This window comes from Callospermophilus lateralis, unplaced genomic scaffold (assembly GCF_048772815.1).
Source record: "Callospermophilus lateralis isolate mCalLat2 unplaced genomic scaffold, mCalLat2.hap1 Scaffold_63, whole genome shotgun sequence".
NCBI lineage: Eukaryota > Metazoa > Chordata > Mammalia > Rodentia > Sciuridae > Callospermophilus > Callospermophilus lateralis.
The window spans coordinates 3,343,268-3,359,351 of NW_027514713.1; the positions used below are offsets into that span (position 1 = coordinate 3,343,268).

The 16,084-nt window shown below is 41.8% G+C and overlaps 1 pseudogene; it reads left to right on the plus strand.

Moving 5' to 3' along the window:
- Window positions 1–4,074: 4,074 nt before the first annotated feature.
- On the plus strand, window positions 4,075–6,259 carry LOC143389592 (sorting nexin-18 pseudogene; annotated as a pseudogene).
- Window positions 6,260–16,084: the final 9,825 nt, after the last annotated feature.

The following is a 16,084-nucleotide window of genomic DNA, read 5'->3' on the forward strand; positions in this document are numbered from 1 at the left end:
TGGCAGTTTTATCCATCCACATGCAGGGAGGTGCAGTGTGTTTCAGAGTAGTCAGAGAGATGGGGGAGGAAAGGCAGAGTGGGCAGGGTGAGGCTGGGAGGCACACAGGAGCCAGATCTAGAAAGACCTAAGCTGTATGAAAGGGTTTGGGTTTTATCCCAAATTAGTGATGAGCCATTGGAGGGCTTTAACCACAAGGATGTGAAGCCACAAAGACATGCAGTGCTAACTGTGTTGTCAGGCATGATGGAAAGAGTCTTAGTTTTTATTGCTGCATGGCAAATTGCCCCAAACCTACTTACTATCTTAAAACAACAAACATTTATTATCTCACACTTTCTGTGGGTTAGGAATTCAGAAGCTACTTTGCTGGGTGCTTTTGGCTCAGGGTTTCTTAGGAGGCTGTAGACAAGAGGTTGACAGGGTTGCAGGCATCTGCAGACTTTATTGGTGCTGGGGAATTTACTTTAAGGGTGGCTCGTTCACAAGGTTGGTACTCGCATGGGAAGGCACTACTAGCTGTTGGTAGGACTTAGGTCCTAGTCAAATGGACCCTCCACAAAACCACTTGTGCATCCTCAAAACATGGCAGCAAGCTCATGGATCCAAGAGAGAGCAAGGTGGAAAGCACATGTATTTTGTGACCTTAACTTTGGAATTCACAGAACTTCATTACCATAATATCCTAATGGTAATACAGGCCAGCTCTGCTACACATAAAGGCAGTATTTAAGGTATATATACAAGGAGGTAGGGATCATAGGGTGTTATGATTTGGGTATGAGGTGGTTCCCCAAAGCTCATGTGTAAGGTAATACAAGAAGGTTTAGACGAGAAACAATTGGATTATGAGAGCTTTAACCCATTGCATGAATTAATCCACTGATGGGAATAACTAAGTGGTAACTGAAGGTGAGTAGGGTGTAGCAGGAGGAGGTGAGTCATTGGGGGTGTGACTTTGGGGTATATATATTTTTAATCTGACAAGTGGAGCCTCTCTCTCCTCTCCTCTCCTCTCCTCTCCTCTCCTCTTCTCTTCTCTTCTCTCTCTCTCTCTCTCTCTCTCTCTCTCTCTCTCTCTCTTTCCTGGCCATATCCTGAGCCACTTTCCTCCATCCACTCTTCCACTATGATGTTCTGCCTCACTTTGAGCCCCAAGGAATGGACCAGGCTGTCTGTGGATAGAGACCTCTAAAACTATGAGCCAAAAATAAATTTTTCTTTCTCTAAAATTTCTCTTGTCAGGTCTTTTAGTCACAGTGGCAAAAAAGCTGACTAAACCATGGGGCCATCTAGGAGGCTGGCTACCGCAGGTGTGTAGCTTACATGGTGATGCATATGACCTTGAGGTAGAGAACAATGACAGCATGGAATACTGAAGAAAGGTTTGGAGGAAGAGATATGTGGGAGAAGAGGGGAGACAAAGGGAAAAGACATTGGGAAAGTGTATTAGAGCAGTTTGTGCAGATCGCATAACCAAAGTCACAACAGAAGGAACTAGATCTACTTTCTTCTTTCCTGGACAAGCTCCAGAAATGGCTATGGTCCTCCAGAGAAGACCCCAGGAGAAAGCGCATGTACTGGAGAGTGGGAGGGCAGTACTCCAGAGCCCCAGCTTCCTGAGCACATGATGGAAAGTTTCCATGGTGAAACAGAAAAGCAACATGCTTAAGGAGAAAAAGTGTTAATTATTCAAGGGGAACATAATTGAGATTTTTTTGTTCATTTTGTTGTTGTTGTTGTTGTTGTTTGGTACTAGAGATTGAACTTAGGGCCACTCAACCACTAAGCCACATCTCCAGCCATATTTTGTATTTTATTTAGAGACAGGGTCTTAGCGCCTCACTTTTGCTGAGGTTGGCTTCAAACTCCCACAATTCTCCTGTTGCAGCCTCCTGAGCCACTGGGATTACAGGCATGTGCCAAAGCCCCTGGCTCTCAAGAGAAGGTGGCCCTCAGAACCTCATGTGTGAGACAATGCCAGAATGTGCACAAGTGAAATGAATAAATCTTTAGAGTTGTAACTTAATCAATGATTAATCCATTGATGCAGAATAATTGGATGGTATGTGTAGGCAAGTAGGGTGTGCCTGGAGGAGGTAGATCACTGGGACACGGCTTTAGGGCTTATATTTTGTCCCTGGTGAGTGGAATCCTCTCTCTTTTTCTTAGTATCATATCCTGTGCTGTTTTTCTGCATCCTTTCTGCCTCACCTGGGGCCGAAGCAATAAAGTCAGCTATCTATGGACTGAGACCTCTGAAACCCTGAGCCAAAATAAATCTTTACTCCTTTAATTATTCTTATCAGATATTTTGTTCAACGTGACAAAAAGGATGACTAAAACAATCACACATGGTTTTGGAATTACTGGACTGGAGAGGAACCACAAAAGTAATTTCTTTTTTATCTATCAGTCTAATATCTATCTGTTTATCTGTCTGTCATCTTCTCTCTTTTCACCACACACACACACACACACACACACACACACACACACATTTTAAGAAACCAAAAACTTGTTGGCATACACAGGCATTTTAACAAGTGTTTTCCGTCACAGAAAGTTCAGATAGAAATTAACCTGTAAGATGAGCGCCCTCTGCTGCCACTTGTATGAAATAGATATTTTGACAACACAAGGGAAAAATCTTAAAAAGGCTTGTAGGCTGACTGCTGCTGCTAATAATCATCATCATCATCAAATAAATAGAATATTTACTTCCTCAAATATTTTTGATATTTTCATACTTTTTAGAAACTCGGCTTCTATACCTTTCAATTTTTACATTTCAGTGGTAAATGTAATGCAAACATAGGTGAAGGAAAACCAGAGACATTAGACAGTGATACATTATGTAATTAGAAGCATGTCTTCCAAACTCTTAACCAAATACAATAAATCTCTTCCTAGGTGTCAAATGTGTAGGTCAGAAGTCACCAGCAATAGCTTATCATAGCAGGCAAGAAGAAATGTCCTCTGGCTTTATGTACTCCAGAGCACCCAGGGAAAGGTGCTGACCTTCACAGCCAGCTTTTCTGGTTCTTTCTGCAGAGAGTAGGCAGGGAGGGGAGAAGGACAGACCAACAGATATTCTATGACAATTCCATGGTAGAAGACTCAAGGAATAGGGGTGCACTTATTTGTCCTCTCTACTAAGCAGTACATTGTGATGGATGGGCTTCAGCTCCCGATTCCTCCACTCACACCTGGCCCATCTGGGTGACAACACTGTCACTGGTGTTTAGCTAGAAACTTGCTTTCTTTCCACAATTCATCCCTGCTGCCGTCTTGTGGCTGTCTGGTGGCTTTTAGCTTCTGAGCTCTCAGATACATCACTCCTGGATCACTGTGGGAGTCAGGACTTCACAGCACTTGTTTTTATTTATTTGTTTTGTTGTTGTTGTTGGTTCTGGGATTATAACCCAGGACCTCATGCATGCCAGGCAGACACTCTACCACTGGATTGCACACCCAGACCTGAAGAACTTTTGATCCTGAAAGTCTTGTAACTTCAGGGAAGAGATGCTCCCTGGGTCAGCATCACCCAGCCTTTAGCTAGAAAAGGTGATTGGATGTGGCTATCTGTGGGCAAGCTATATATCGTCTCCTAAGCTCCAGTTTCCTCATCTATAAAATAGGATCCATAAAAGAACACATTTAATCAAATTTTTGTGAGTATTAAAGCTAACAAAATATTTAAGATAAATGTTATATTAACAAAATAATTATTATTAGGCCTTATAGAATTTTTCCAAGCAGAGGACTAGTAGCTTCTAAACCAGCAAAAAGAAGATTAAAAATCAAGGAAGGTGGCTCTCGGCTGTGGATTAGCGCAGCTGGGGACGTGGGAGGCCGCGGGCCCCGCCCCCGGCCGGCGGCGGCCCTGCGCGACTATCCGGGCTGCAAGAGGAGCTGCGCGGAGGGTGCTACCGGCGGGCCGGGGAGGCGGGCTGCGCTCTGCCTTCAGGGCTCTAGTCCGTGTACCAGGGTGCGGGTAGCACCGCGAGCACCTTGGGCGGGGCCCGGGCACAGGGCGCCGGTATCGGGACCTCCTGCCAAGGCGCCAGGACCATGGCGCTGCGCGCCTGGGCGCTGTACGACTTCAGGTCGGAGAACCCGGGAGAGATATCGCTGCGGGAGCACGAGGTGCTGAGCCTGTGCAGCGAGCAGGACATTGAGGGCTGGCTCGAGGGAGTCAACAGCCGCGGCGACCGCGGTCTCTTCCCGGCCTCAAACGTGCTGGTGATCCGAGCCCCGGAGCCCGGCCCGGCTGGCGACGGCGGTCCGGGCGCCCCTGCTCGCTATGCTAAAGTGCCGCCCGGCGGCTTCGAGCCCCTGCGGGCCGCCCGCCTCCTTCAAGACGCCGCCCGATGCCTTCCAGCCTCTGTTGCAGCCACAGCAGGCGCCGCCGCCGAGCACCTTCCAGCCGCCCAGCGCAGGCTTTCTGTATGCCGGGGGTGTACTGCAGCCGTCGCCTCAGCAACTCTACGGCGGCTACCAGGCCAGCCAGGGCAGCAACGATGACTGGGACGACGAGTGGGACGACAGCTCCACAGTGGCCGACGAGCCTGGCGTGCTGGGCAGCGGCACCTACCCGGACCTCGACAGCTCCTCGTCCGCGGGCGGCGGCGCTGCTAGCCGCTACCGCTTGTCCACCCGCTCTGACTTGTCGCTGGGCTCCCGCGGTGGATTAGCTCCTCCGCAGCACCACCCTTCGGGGGCCAAGAGTTCGGCCACGGTGAGCCGCAACCTCAACCGCTTCTCCACTTTTGTCAAGTCAGGTGGGGAGGCCTTCGTGTTGGGCGAGGCTTCGGGCTTCCTGAAGGATGGGGACAACCTATGCTTGGTGCTAGGGCCCTAGGGCCCCGAGTGGCAGGAGAACCCTTACCCCTTCCAGTGCACCATCGACGACCCCACCAAGCAGACCAAGTTCAAGGGTATGAAGAGCTACATCTCCTACAAGCTGGTCCCCACACACACACAGGTCCCGGTGCACAGGCGCTACAAGCACTTCGACTGGTTGTATGCGCGCCTGACTGAGAAGTTCCCTGTCATCTCTGTGCCCCACCTGCCCGAGAAGCAGGCTACTGGCCGCTTCGAAGAGGACTTCATCTCCAAGCGCAGGAAAGGCCTGATCTGGTGGATGAACCACATGGCCAGCCACCTAGTGCTGGCACAGTGTGATGTCTTCCAGCACTTCCTGACCTGCCCCATTAGCACAGATGAGAAGGCCTGGAAACAGGGCAAGAGGAAGGCCGAGAAGGACGAAATGGTGGGTGCCAACTTCTTTTTGACCCTGAGAATACCGCCCGCAGCAGCTCTTGACCTGCAGGAGGTGGAGAGCAAGATAGATGGCTTCAAGTGCTTCACCAAGAAGATGGATGACAGCACGCTGCAGCTCAACCACACTGCCAAGGAGTTCGCGCGGAAGCAGGTGACGGGCTTCAAGAAGGAATATCAGAAGTGGGCCAGTCTTTCCGTGGGCTCAGCCAGGCCTTTGAGCTGGACCAGCAGGCTTTCTCAGCAGGCCTGAATCAGGCCATTGCCTTCACCGGAGATGCCTATGACGCCATCAGCGAGCTCTTTGCCAAGCAGCCCAGGCAGGACCTGGACCCAGTAATGGACCTGTTAGCGCTGTATCAAGGGCACCTGGCCAACTTCCCGGATATCATCCACGTTCAGAAAGGAGCTCTTACCAAAGTAAAGGAGAGTAGGCGACACGTGGAAGAAGGGAAGATGGAGGTCCAAAAGGCTGATGGCATTCAGGATCACTGTAACACTGTTTCTTTTGCCACTTTGGCTGAAATTCACCACTTCCATCAAATTCGAGTAAGAGACTTTAAATCACAGATGCAGCATTTCTTACAACAACAAATGATATTTTTCCAAAAAGTGACCCAGAAGTTGGAAGAAGCTCTTCACAAATATGATAGTGTTTAATGACTGGACATTGGATTGTGAACTTTTTTCAGTTCAAGAATAATTTCTACAGCAGAATAAAAACTGCTGTCAAAGAGCTATTGCCAACTATCAGTGGTGGTACAAGGATGGTTTTGTGTTCAACTGAAAGCCAGCTGAATATATAATTATGTAGGAGAGAAACCATTAATATGGCTATATCATAGAAACAGTACCACACATTGTAACTAAATTATACTATGTATGCCTACACTACCATTGTAACTTTTGGAATAATGATTATACTATTTGCCTTATTGCTTTTTGAAGTATGGGTATTTTAGTGCATACTTTGTAGACCTCAAAACCCATGAAGGGTCTGAAAGAAGCTGGCTGGATAAAGCCTGCTGTGGATGCCTTTTCACTCTCAGATTGGGATTACCTAAATTCAACCTGTTCTCTGTTTACAAATTCCAACTAGAGCAGCTATGCAACTTTGTGCCTTTAGACTCTTGGTTTTTCATTTTGCGTCCCGCCCCCCAAGGAAGCCACAACTTTTCTGATTGAAAGAGTAAAAAGCCAGTGTACATGATGATAAACTGGTTATAACCTCATATTGGCAGGGGTGGGGGTGGAGTGGGAGGATCAGCTGTCATCAGTCTGCACAGCAAGTATTATCTCCTGAAACATGCTGGCGAACGCAGCAGAGTGAGACTCGATGCTCATCTCTGGATACGAAGTCTATTAGGGAAGAGATGGTGCACTATATTCTCTTAGATGTTACGGTAGCATAGCCTCTTCACGCAAGTGTCCTGAAAACTGGGCGTGAGAATTTTAGCAAACATGTCTTATAATATGGAGAAAGAGGAGTCTGATCAATCTGGGGAGACAAGTACAGAATCAGTGACAACACACAGTTGGTTTCAGTTCCTGGGAGGGTTTTCTTGTTTTTTCTTCTTCTTCTTTTTTTTTTTTTTAGCTTGAAGGTTTTCTTTTAATATTCAGTTTTTTTATTTGTTTGTTTATAAATGGATCTACACTGTTAACTGATTGAGACTCCACTGTGATTCACTTGTTTACTTAATCAAAAACTTTTCAGGGATGTTTGTAAATTTCAGTGTTATATGTGATAAAAGTGGTGTTGGTTGATCTAAGGAGGGACCAGAATAATTTCTACTCTTCCAATACTGAAGGAAAAAAATAACTGATTTAAATTGTGCCGAAACAAAGAAAGTATTGATTAAAGCCCTACTCCCCGACATTTAACCTTAAAAACTATTTTAAATGTATTTTATTATAAGGGAAATACAAATGGCTGATAAATACCAAAAACATTCAAAAGCAGCTTAATTTAAAAAGCACAAAGAGATTCTGGCTTGAAATGCCAAAACCTCAAATGTTTTTATAGTTGCTGAGCTAAATAATGTGATTCTTGAGTTTACAGATTTAAACTGTCACTGAAAGGTTAACGTGTCTACTGTTTTATGAAATCAAACTTAATGCTGCCTCAGAAATCCCGGTACTGAAATGGTAACATGGAAGTAAAGAGATCAGTATGAAATAGTGGTGAGTCACAATGATTAAAAAAAAAAAAAGGTTGGTTTGCAGAAAGGCATAAGAAGAAAAGGTTATTGGAATAGTTACTCAACAGCACATTTACTCTCTCAAAAATAGTCTCATATGGGTTGGATTTTTAATATCAGATTATATAATTTTGGTCTCTGGTCAAAATTTTGTACCTTATAATACTTAGAGCCAGACTTAACGTTATGTGGCTTTGTCTATTACAGGTACTCGGAAATGCCACCAAATATGTTGTTCTCTAAAGAGTAACTTTCTCTTATTGATTGAAAAATAGAGTTCTTATAAACAAAACCCACATATAAATAGATATATATAAATTAATTTTATTGCAGAAGTTTGAAATTTATAGTATTTGAATCTGTATTGGACAAAAAAGCACTATGCTTTTCAAATGATTTGAAAGTCACATTTATTTGCCTCTTTATTTTGATGATGGATTGATTTTTTTTTTAGTAAAAAAAAAAAACTAAACTTGTGCAATGATAGCATGGAAATTATCTGAGGTATCGTTGTATGATTGTGCTTTAACCAGGTGGACATAGATTAATAAAAACTAAAGATTAAAGTACAAAAAAGTATAAGTCCATGCTGTCTACTTCTAAGAGAACTTTTGTTCTTCATAACTAGATAACATTATGTCGCTGATTCATAAGGGGTTTAAATTAATTCTGTGGGTTAGAGCACCAGAGTTATTAGTGTCTATTTTCATTTAAGATCTTTATTCTCTTAACGTTCTTGGTCCTTTGAAACATTTCAGTATACAAAAATACTGCAATGTTGATACCCAAGAGAAAAGCCATTATCATGTGTATGCTGGTCAACATGATCAGTGTGGTACAATTTTTTAAAATAAACTATCATGCCCTTCAAAAAAAAAAGATCAAGGAAGGTGTTGTTGTTCATAATAAATTAATTTTTAAAATATGTAAAAATAAATCTAGATGAAGTATATCAAAGGTTAACAATGGCTATCTGTGAAAGGATAATGTAAAGATGTCTTTTTTCCATATTTTTTCAAATTTTCTATAACAAGTATGTTTTTATATTGGAAAAAATAATAAAAATTAATGTTAAAAATCTATTTTCTTATCAAATAGAGCAGAAAACTGGCTATCCATATGTAGAAAAAAAGAGACTAGATCCTTATTTCTTACCCTGCACAAAAGTTAACTCAAAGACCTAGGAAGTAGACCTATACAACTCCTTGAAAAAAACAGGGTCAACACTCCAATAGAGAGGCACAGGCGATGACTTTTTCAGTAGGACCCATAAAGCTCAGGAAATAATGATAAGAGTTAACAAATGGGTTGGTATCCAATTAAAAGCATCTGCACAGTAAAGGAAACCATTGAGAATACAAAGAGAAAACCTATAGAATAGGAGAAAATCTTTGCTAGTGACTCTTCCGACAGAGGATTAACATCCAGAATATATTTTAAAAACTCAAGAAATTTAACACCCCAACCCCACCCCCAACTAATAAATGGGCAAATGAACTAAACAGAGACTTCTCAAAAGAAAAAATACAAGTGGCCAACAAGTATATGAAAAAAATTCAACATCTTTAGCAATTTTGGAAACACAGATCAAAACCACACTGAGGTTTCATCTCATTCCAGTCAGAATGGTAGCCATGAAATATTAATACATTCTGGAGAGGATGTGGAGAAAAGGAAACACTTTACACCGTTGGTATATAGTGTAAATTAGTATATTCACTATGGAAATCAGTAAATAGTGTCCTTAAAAGATGAGGATTAAAGCCACTACATGACCCCCAAATACCACTTCTTGGTATTTATCCTGAAGAATTGAAATCTGGGGAACAGGTGGTGGAAATACTGGGGAATGATATTGGCCAAATTATATTGTGTGCATGTATATAAAAACAGATCCCACCACTATGTACAACTATAATGAACCAATAAAAATGTGAAAAAATAAACAACTCAAAAAATAATTAAAATGAGCATCCTATAGAGATATAAGCATACCTCTGTTAATAGGGGTATAATTCACAATAGCCAAACTATGGAACCAGCCTAAGTATCTGTTAACAGATGAATGGAGAAGGAACATAGTATATATAGATAATAGAATTTTATTCAGGGAAAAAGAAAAATGAAATCATGTCATTTGCAGGAAAATGGATGGAAGTTGAGATAATTATGTTAAGTGAAATAAGCCAAACAAGAAAGTCAAGGATCATATGTTTTCGCTCATATGTAAAACCTAGAGAAGTAAATAGAAAAGAAAGATGAGGAAGGGATCTCATAAAAATCAATAGAAGATCAGTAAAGCAGAGGAAGGGGACTAGGGGGAGGGACAAGGGGTAGAAAGGAGATATCCTGGGAAATGATATTGGCCTAATTATATTGATACATTGTGTGCATGTATGACAATGTAACAATGAGTCCCACCATTATGTACATATGCACCAATAAAACTACGGAAATTTTTTTCTTCCTTTTCAGCATATTTACTTACATAATTCATATATGTTTTATTCTCCATCTAAAATATAAATGTTAGAGGTAAAGCTAAAATTCTCCATGAACACATACACACCCCTTACTGCTGCCACATCAAACTCCATTAGTATCCAGAGGTAAATCACTGGTATTGGTTTTGCATGTGCCCTTTTAGATATTTTTCTCTGCATTTATGTGTTGCTGGCTCATTGATCAAGGACAATTTGTGACATGATCAAACGCATGTTATTTTCCCTCCCATTATTCTTTAGAACTTGTCCAGAGGGGATAATCGTCCTGACACTAGATGAAAAACAGGGCCACCCTCGGGGCTTTCTGACCAATCTTAGGTAATAGATATTTCTAACTTCTTTGTCATAAAACAGAAGGTCAGCTTGGAAATTTAAACTATCCAGTGCAGAGTACACAACAAACACATTCTATGTCACAAGAAAAAAAAACTGAATCTAATTAGGATCAAAACTCTAGATGGGTAGTTTTCAATGTTTATTGCACCCTGAGATCATTTTGAGAAGTTTTTTTTTTTTTTTGACTTTTGACTCTCACAAGAAATTTTATTGCCCAAAACAGAAGCCAAAGAGTTAAAGAAGATGAAAAGGCTTGAAGACTTCAGCCCGGGACTGCTGAATACCTGGGCTTCATTTATATTTTCTTTTTAAAAAAAATTAATTGATTTTTTTTAATACACAACAGCAGAAGTTTTAAAAACATTGTGATGCTTCAGCTTCACCCTTCGAATTTTTGATGCAGTAGGTCTGGGATTCACCTGGGCTTCGGGGGTTTCAGAGCTCTCAAATGATTTCAATGGGCTCTAAATCTAACATCAAAATTATAGAAAATACAGGAACTTGGGTAGAAGAACATGTTAAACAACACCAAGGAGATGTAGTGAGTCATGTCTAGACAATGGGAACCACTACAGGACAAGACTCCATTTCTTTACCAAAAAAAAAAACAGTAAAAGGTGAAAAGGGGAAAGAGAGCAATGATCTGCAGATTAGAAGTGAAAAAACAGCAACTAATTGCAATATATAAATAGATCCTTTTTCCTCCTCAGGTGAACAAAGAAAATATATGAAATACATTATGCAGCCAAGAGGTGAACTTACTCATTCAGCAGATATTTTATGTTATTAAGAGATGTGTGATAATGGGTGTGTGATAATGATACTGGGTTATGATTTATTTTTTTTTTTAATTTTTATTTTTCAGGACACAGGTTGAAATAGCACTGGATGAACTCTCTCTGAATTATATAATTGCTGGGATTTGCTTCAAAATTGTCTAGGGAAAGGAGATGTGGATGAGAGCATAGATTAAAAAAAAAGACTGGTCATTACTAAACTGTTCAAGATGAGTGATGGTAAACAAGGAATTCACTCTTCTACTTTTTTTTCTTTTTTGTATGCTTGAAATTTTCCAAAATAAGGTTTTTGGAATGTCCAACACAAGATACTGATGACCACTTTAGGTTTCATTTAAAGATAACGCTGTAGTTAACGGATGTCTGCCTTGGAAGAAAGATGTGTAGCAATCTGTCCTGCTCCTTACCAATCCCCAGCTGCTTCCTGACTGCTCACCTTTGTTTTCCAAGGCCAAGGCAGGAGGGAGGAAATATAAGGGGACTACATAGTTTTTACCTATCGGGTGTTCTTGGGCTCACCCAGGTTAGTTTCATAGCTGGCTCTTCCTGGGTTTGCTCACTTTCCTCATATTTGGGGTTGAATTGTGTCTCCTCAAAAGATGTGCTAAAATCCTAGACCCCAATATCTGGGAGTGTGCTTTCATTTGAGAAAATGTTCTTGGCTGGTGTACTCAAATTAAAATGAGGTTATACAGGACTAGGATGGGTCTGAAATCCAATGCCTGGTATCCATAAAAGAAAAGGAATTTAAAGGTACATAAGAAACCCACAGAAGAGATAAGGCTGTGGAAAGATGGAGGCAGATATTGGAGTTATTCTGCCACCAAAGAATACCATGGTTTCTTGGCCGCCCAATAGACGTTAGAAAGAAGTACGGAAATATTCTTCCCCAGAGATTTTGGAGGGAAGTGTGGGCCTACTAACCCTGTGATTTTAGACTTCTAAAACTGTGAAACAATAAATTGCTCTTGTTTTAAGCCACTCAACTTGTATTCCTTTGTTACCTCAGTCCTAAGAAATGAATCTGTCTTGGTGCAGCCCTCCAGTGCTCTGGAGCTGCTCCCCAGCTGCCCCAGGTGGTGCCCCCTGGGCTGCCTGTTCCCACCTGCCATGGTTCCATTGTTACAGGGCTGGGCCTTTCTGGAAACTGAGGTGGCATGAAAACTAACCCCCTTCAAACCCTGATTCTAGAGATCAAGTCAGAAAGATTTCAGACATGTTGCTCAGAGTGAAGGGAATGAGTTTATTGAAAGGATAGGTAAAAAGAAAGTGGACACTCTCAAGGTAGAGGTTGGGTCCTCTCAGAGAGAAGAGAGACAATGTGCCTGTCCTGCACTCCAGTTTATTGGGGATCCCAGAGAAGTTTCCAGAGAATCACACCCAGATCCACCTCTTGACTTTTAACTGACAGCAAGATAATATCCAAGTCTCCACGTCATGGCAACCCTAGGCCACTTTGACCCAGGCTGAGTGGTTTTAACTGGATTCTTATCCAGGAATTCTTACAGATTTTAAGGTTAGGAGGAATTATCCTTATAACCCTGAGTTCTGGAATCTGGTCTATCAAAGTCACAAAAGTCCCCTCAGGGTAACTTGGGTTCCTCTTATCGACATTATTTCATAACTGCATTTCTCCTACAGATAACAGGTTGTTTGCTGAGGAATGTGACATATCCTGTCCACTTAGGTCAGGGAGGGCTGCAGATAAATTGCTTCTTGGAAGAAAAATCATGTGGGAGCCAGCAGAATGAGCCCATTTTATAGAATTATTCCCTTAACCTCGTGTTCCCACCACTCAGGTCTTTCACTCTTATCCTTACAGGTGGGTCTGCTTGGGCAGAACTTCAAAGCTCTCTCTCCCACCTGGCTACTCCAGGCTAAGAAAACCCTCATCCATCCTTTCCCTTCCACATTCTGAGGTGGGGGCTTTTCTTAACGAAGCAGGTTTCTCTGTCTCCTGCACAAAGCACTTAGGCAGCCGTTTTCCACTTAAGATTTCCTGGGTGTGAATTGTACCCTGGTCTACTCTGCCCCCCTTCCTTAATTACAGGGAACCTATGCCGTGTTTACTGTAAAAGCCCCTCCATTACACCTGTAAAGGATTACAGGAATTCCCTTACCCCTGGAAATTTCATGAATCCGCCATCATTCTCACCTCATCATATCCTTGATCTGTCTGAGGGTTCAAGACCCATCTTGACTTGATGCTGACCATTTTTTTGGTAACTTTTTTTTTGCTACTCCAAGTAGCAGAAATATGTATCTGTAAAACTTTCTTAATTTTCTTGAGTTGTTCTGAATAGTTTATTCAGTCTTTATCTTAGTGGTGAATAGTATGGTAACCTCCTAATTTTTTTTTAACCACTGCAAATTATTTGAAATCAACATTCCCATACATACTTTTATGTGCACATGTTCAATTATTTCTCCAAGTAAGAAAAAGAGAATTACTGAGTCATAGACTCTATGCTTTAACGTTTTTCATCCATTCTGCCAAATGCTCTCTGGGTGGTTGATTGACCTTAAAATCCCTCCTCCTGGAGGTGGGTCAGGGTATTTTTTGACTTGATTCCCACCATTCAAGGTGTTTGGCTTCACTAGTGCTCCAAGCTGTTGTGAATTTATGCTGCAGTCTCTGGCTGGGCACAAATCACGAGTCTCCACACAGCTTGTAGATTCAAACAGCAATTCTTTATTCCCAAACTCACACCGGCCGTCTACAAACACGTTCTGGGGGAATCCACGTTCTCTGCCCAAATCCACACTCTGCCCAAATCCACTACTCCTGGGCTTCTGTCTCCCTAAGAACTCAAGAGGAACTCAGCAGCAGGATACGCCCTATTCTAAAGGGGGAACACCTTAATCTCCTATTATGCTAAACCACCCTATTCTAAAGGGGGAACACCCTAATCTCCTATTATGCTAAACTGCCCTATTCTAAAGGGGGAACACCCTAAACACGGATCTGCCCTGGTCCTTGAGCAAGGTCACCTTACATGCAATGTCCTGCAAAATGTCCTATTTCCGTGAGTCCTTCCACTAAAGAAACATGGGGGTACACTGGCAAGGAAATTGTCATACCTACTTGGCTGATGGCTCCCAGCAAATTTACACTAATGACAACTAGCTAACTAGATTATATTCAAGAAAATTCCATCACCTGAACATATTCAACTGAAACTCAGCATTTATTCCCTTCTTATTTTGGTTACCTTCTGGTTCAGAATCTAAACAAACAAACAGATATAAACAAACACTACATTTCTAAACTTCCCTGCAGTTAAGGTTCTGGATGCAAATTAGGTCCTGCTAATGAGATGCATTCACCGTAAACTGAAAGGTGGAAATGAGATTGAAGTATCTTCCTGTTGCCTCTTGATCTGTTTTCTGATGTCAGGTATGGTCAATATTTGGTCTCCAGAGACTCCTATTTGATCCTGAATCTTATCTGTACTGGCATTTTCTTGGAATCAATACTTCCAGTGGCATCCTATTGATTTCTACCTTCTTGTTTGGAACAGATGTGATAGTTTGATCCACCAACAAATGTGGCCCACCATCCAGAATGGTGGGTCCATTCTGCATTGTTCCTGGGGATCTGCCCTAAGCCCACTCCTCCAACCCTTCCACCAATTTCATATGCATCCAATACTCCATATTAAACCTCATTTTGAATTAAATCCCTAGAGTGGGGTATGCTTCCTGCAGTTGGGTCTTGAGAGATACCAGCTTGGTAATTTTACTTCTCAGTCACAGGCAATGGTCCTGCTTGACCATGATTGAGGGGCTCAGTTTCCTTGTTGGTAGATCAGGCTGAGAAACTCTTGGTATTCGGTGCAATGGATTTTGACAAAAAGTATTTAGTTAAGCCTCAGCTGTTGGAGCTAACAGATGGAAGAGATAATATATGGTGAGAAAGGCGAAACCCAGGCTTACAATCTACATGCTGGTTCTGGTCTTGACTCTCTCTGCTCCTTACCAGTCAATGATCTTCATTCAATCCTTTTCCATTCTAGGACTGAGTTTGTGTGGCCTTATAAAAAGGGGTTCTAGATGACTTTTAAGGTCTGTTTTAGCTCAAAGACTCTATGAAATCATATGCATGAAATGGTTAAGTGCTAAACAGCTTCATGGCCCACCAACATTAAAATCCTTGCATTGAGTCCCTTTTCTCCTGACTCTGCTGGGAACTAAGTTTTCTCTGTTCTGTCTGCTTGCTTTTGTTTTGTCTTCCATTAATAGTAAATTGACATAAAATTGCAGTTCGTGAGAATTGGAAGTGTTGCCCTAGAAACAGCCTTGATCCATCGATGGAAGCATTAAGTTTTTGGCACTAATTTCTGAGGTGGTGGTAAAATGAAAAACAAAATAAGAAATATGGTAAAAATAACATTTTGTTTTCAGAGAGAGTGGACCTTGTCCTGAAGGCTTGCTCTGAAGGCCTGTGGAGCACATTGTGGTGAAGGCTCAGATGTCTCCACGTCTAACAGGGCTCCCTGACTCACAAGGTCTGACATAACGTGGCAAGAATGAAATGTACTGTGGGTCCTAACACCCTGTATTTGTGTTACAAAGATGTTTCAGAACTCATTGTGATGAACATAAGATGAAAATATTCCACTTCAGACTTATTGATCGTGATTCAAAATTGTCTCCTTTCAGGACCTGGTGAAATTGTATTTCTTCCCTTCTATCGTCTCATTTACTTTCAGAAATATTTCCTGTTTTCAGTGAATAGTTCCTTATTTTCCTCCCTTCTTTCATTTGTTCTTGATTTTATCGAGGTAAAATGTACAATTTATTTGGTCTAAGTGTACTATTGGATGAACTTTGATTATTGTATGCAGACTTTTAATCTCCGCCAACATCAAGATGTAGAATAGTTCTATTTTCCAAAAGGTTTCTCTTGTCTCTTTGCAGTCTATCCTCTTCACCTTTTTCCCCTGCTCCAGTAACCACTGAT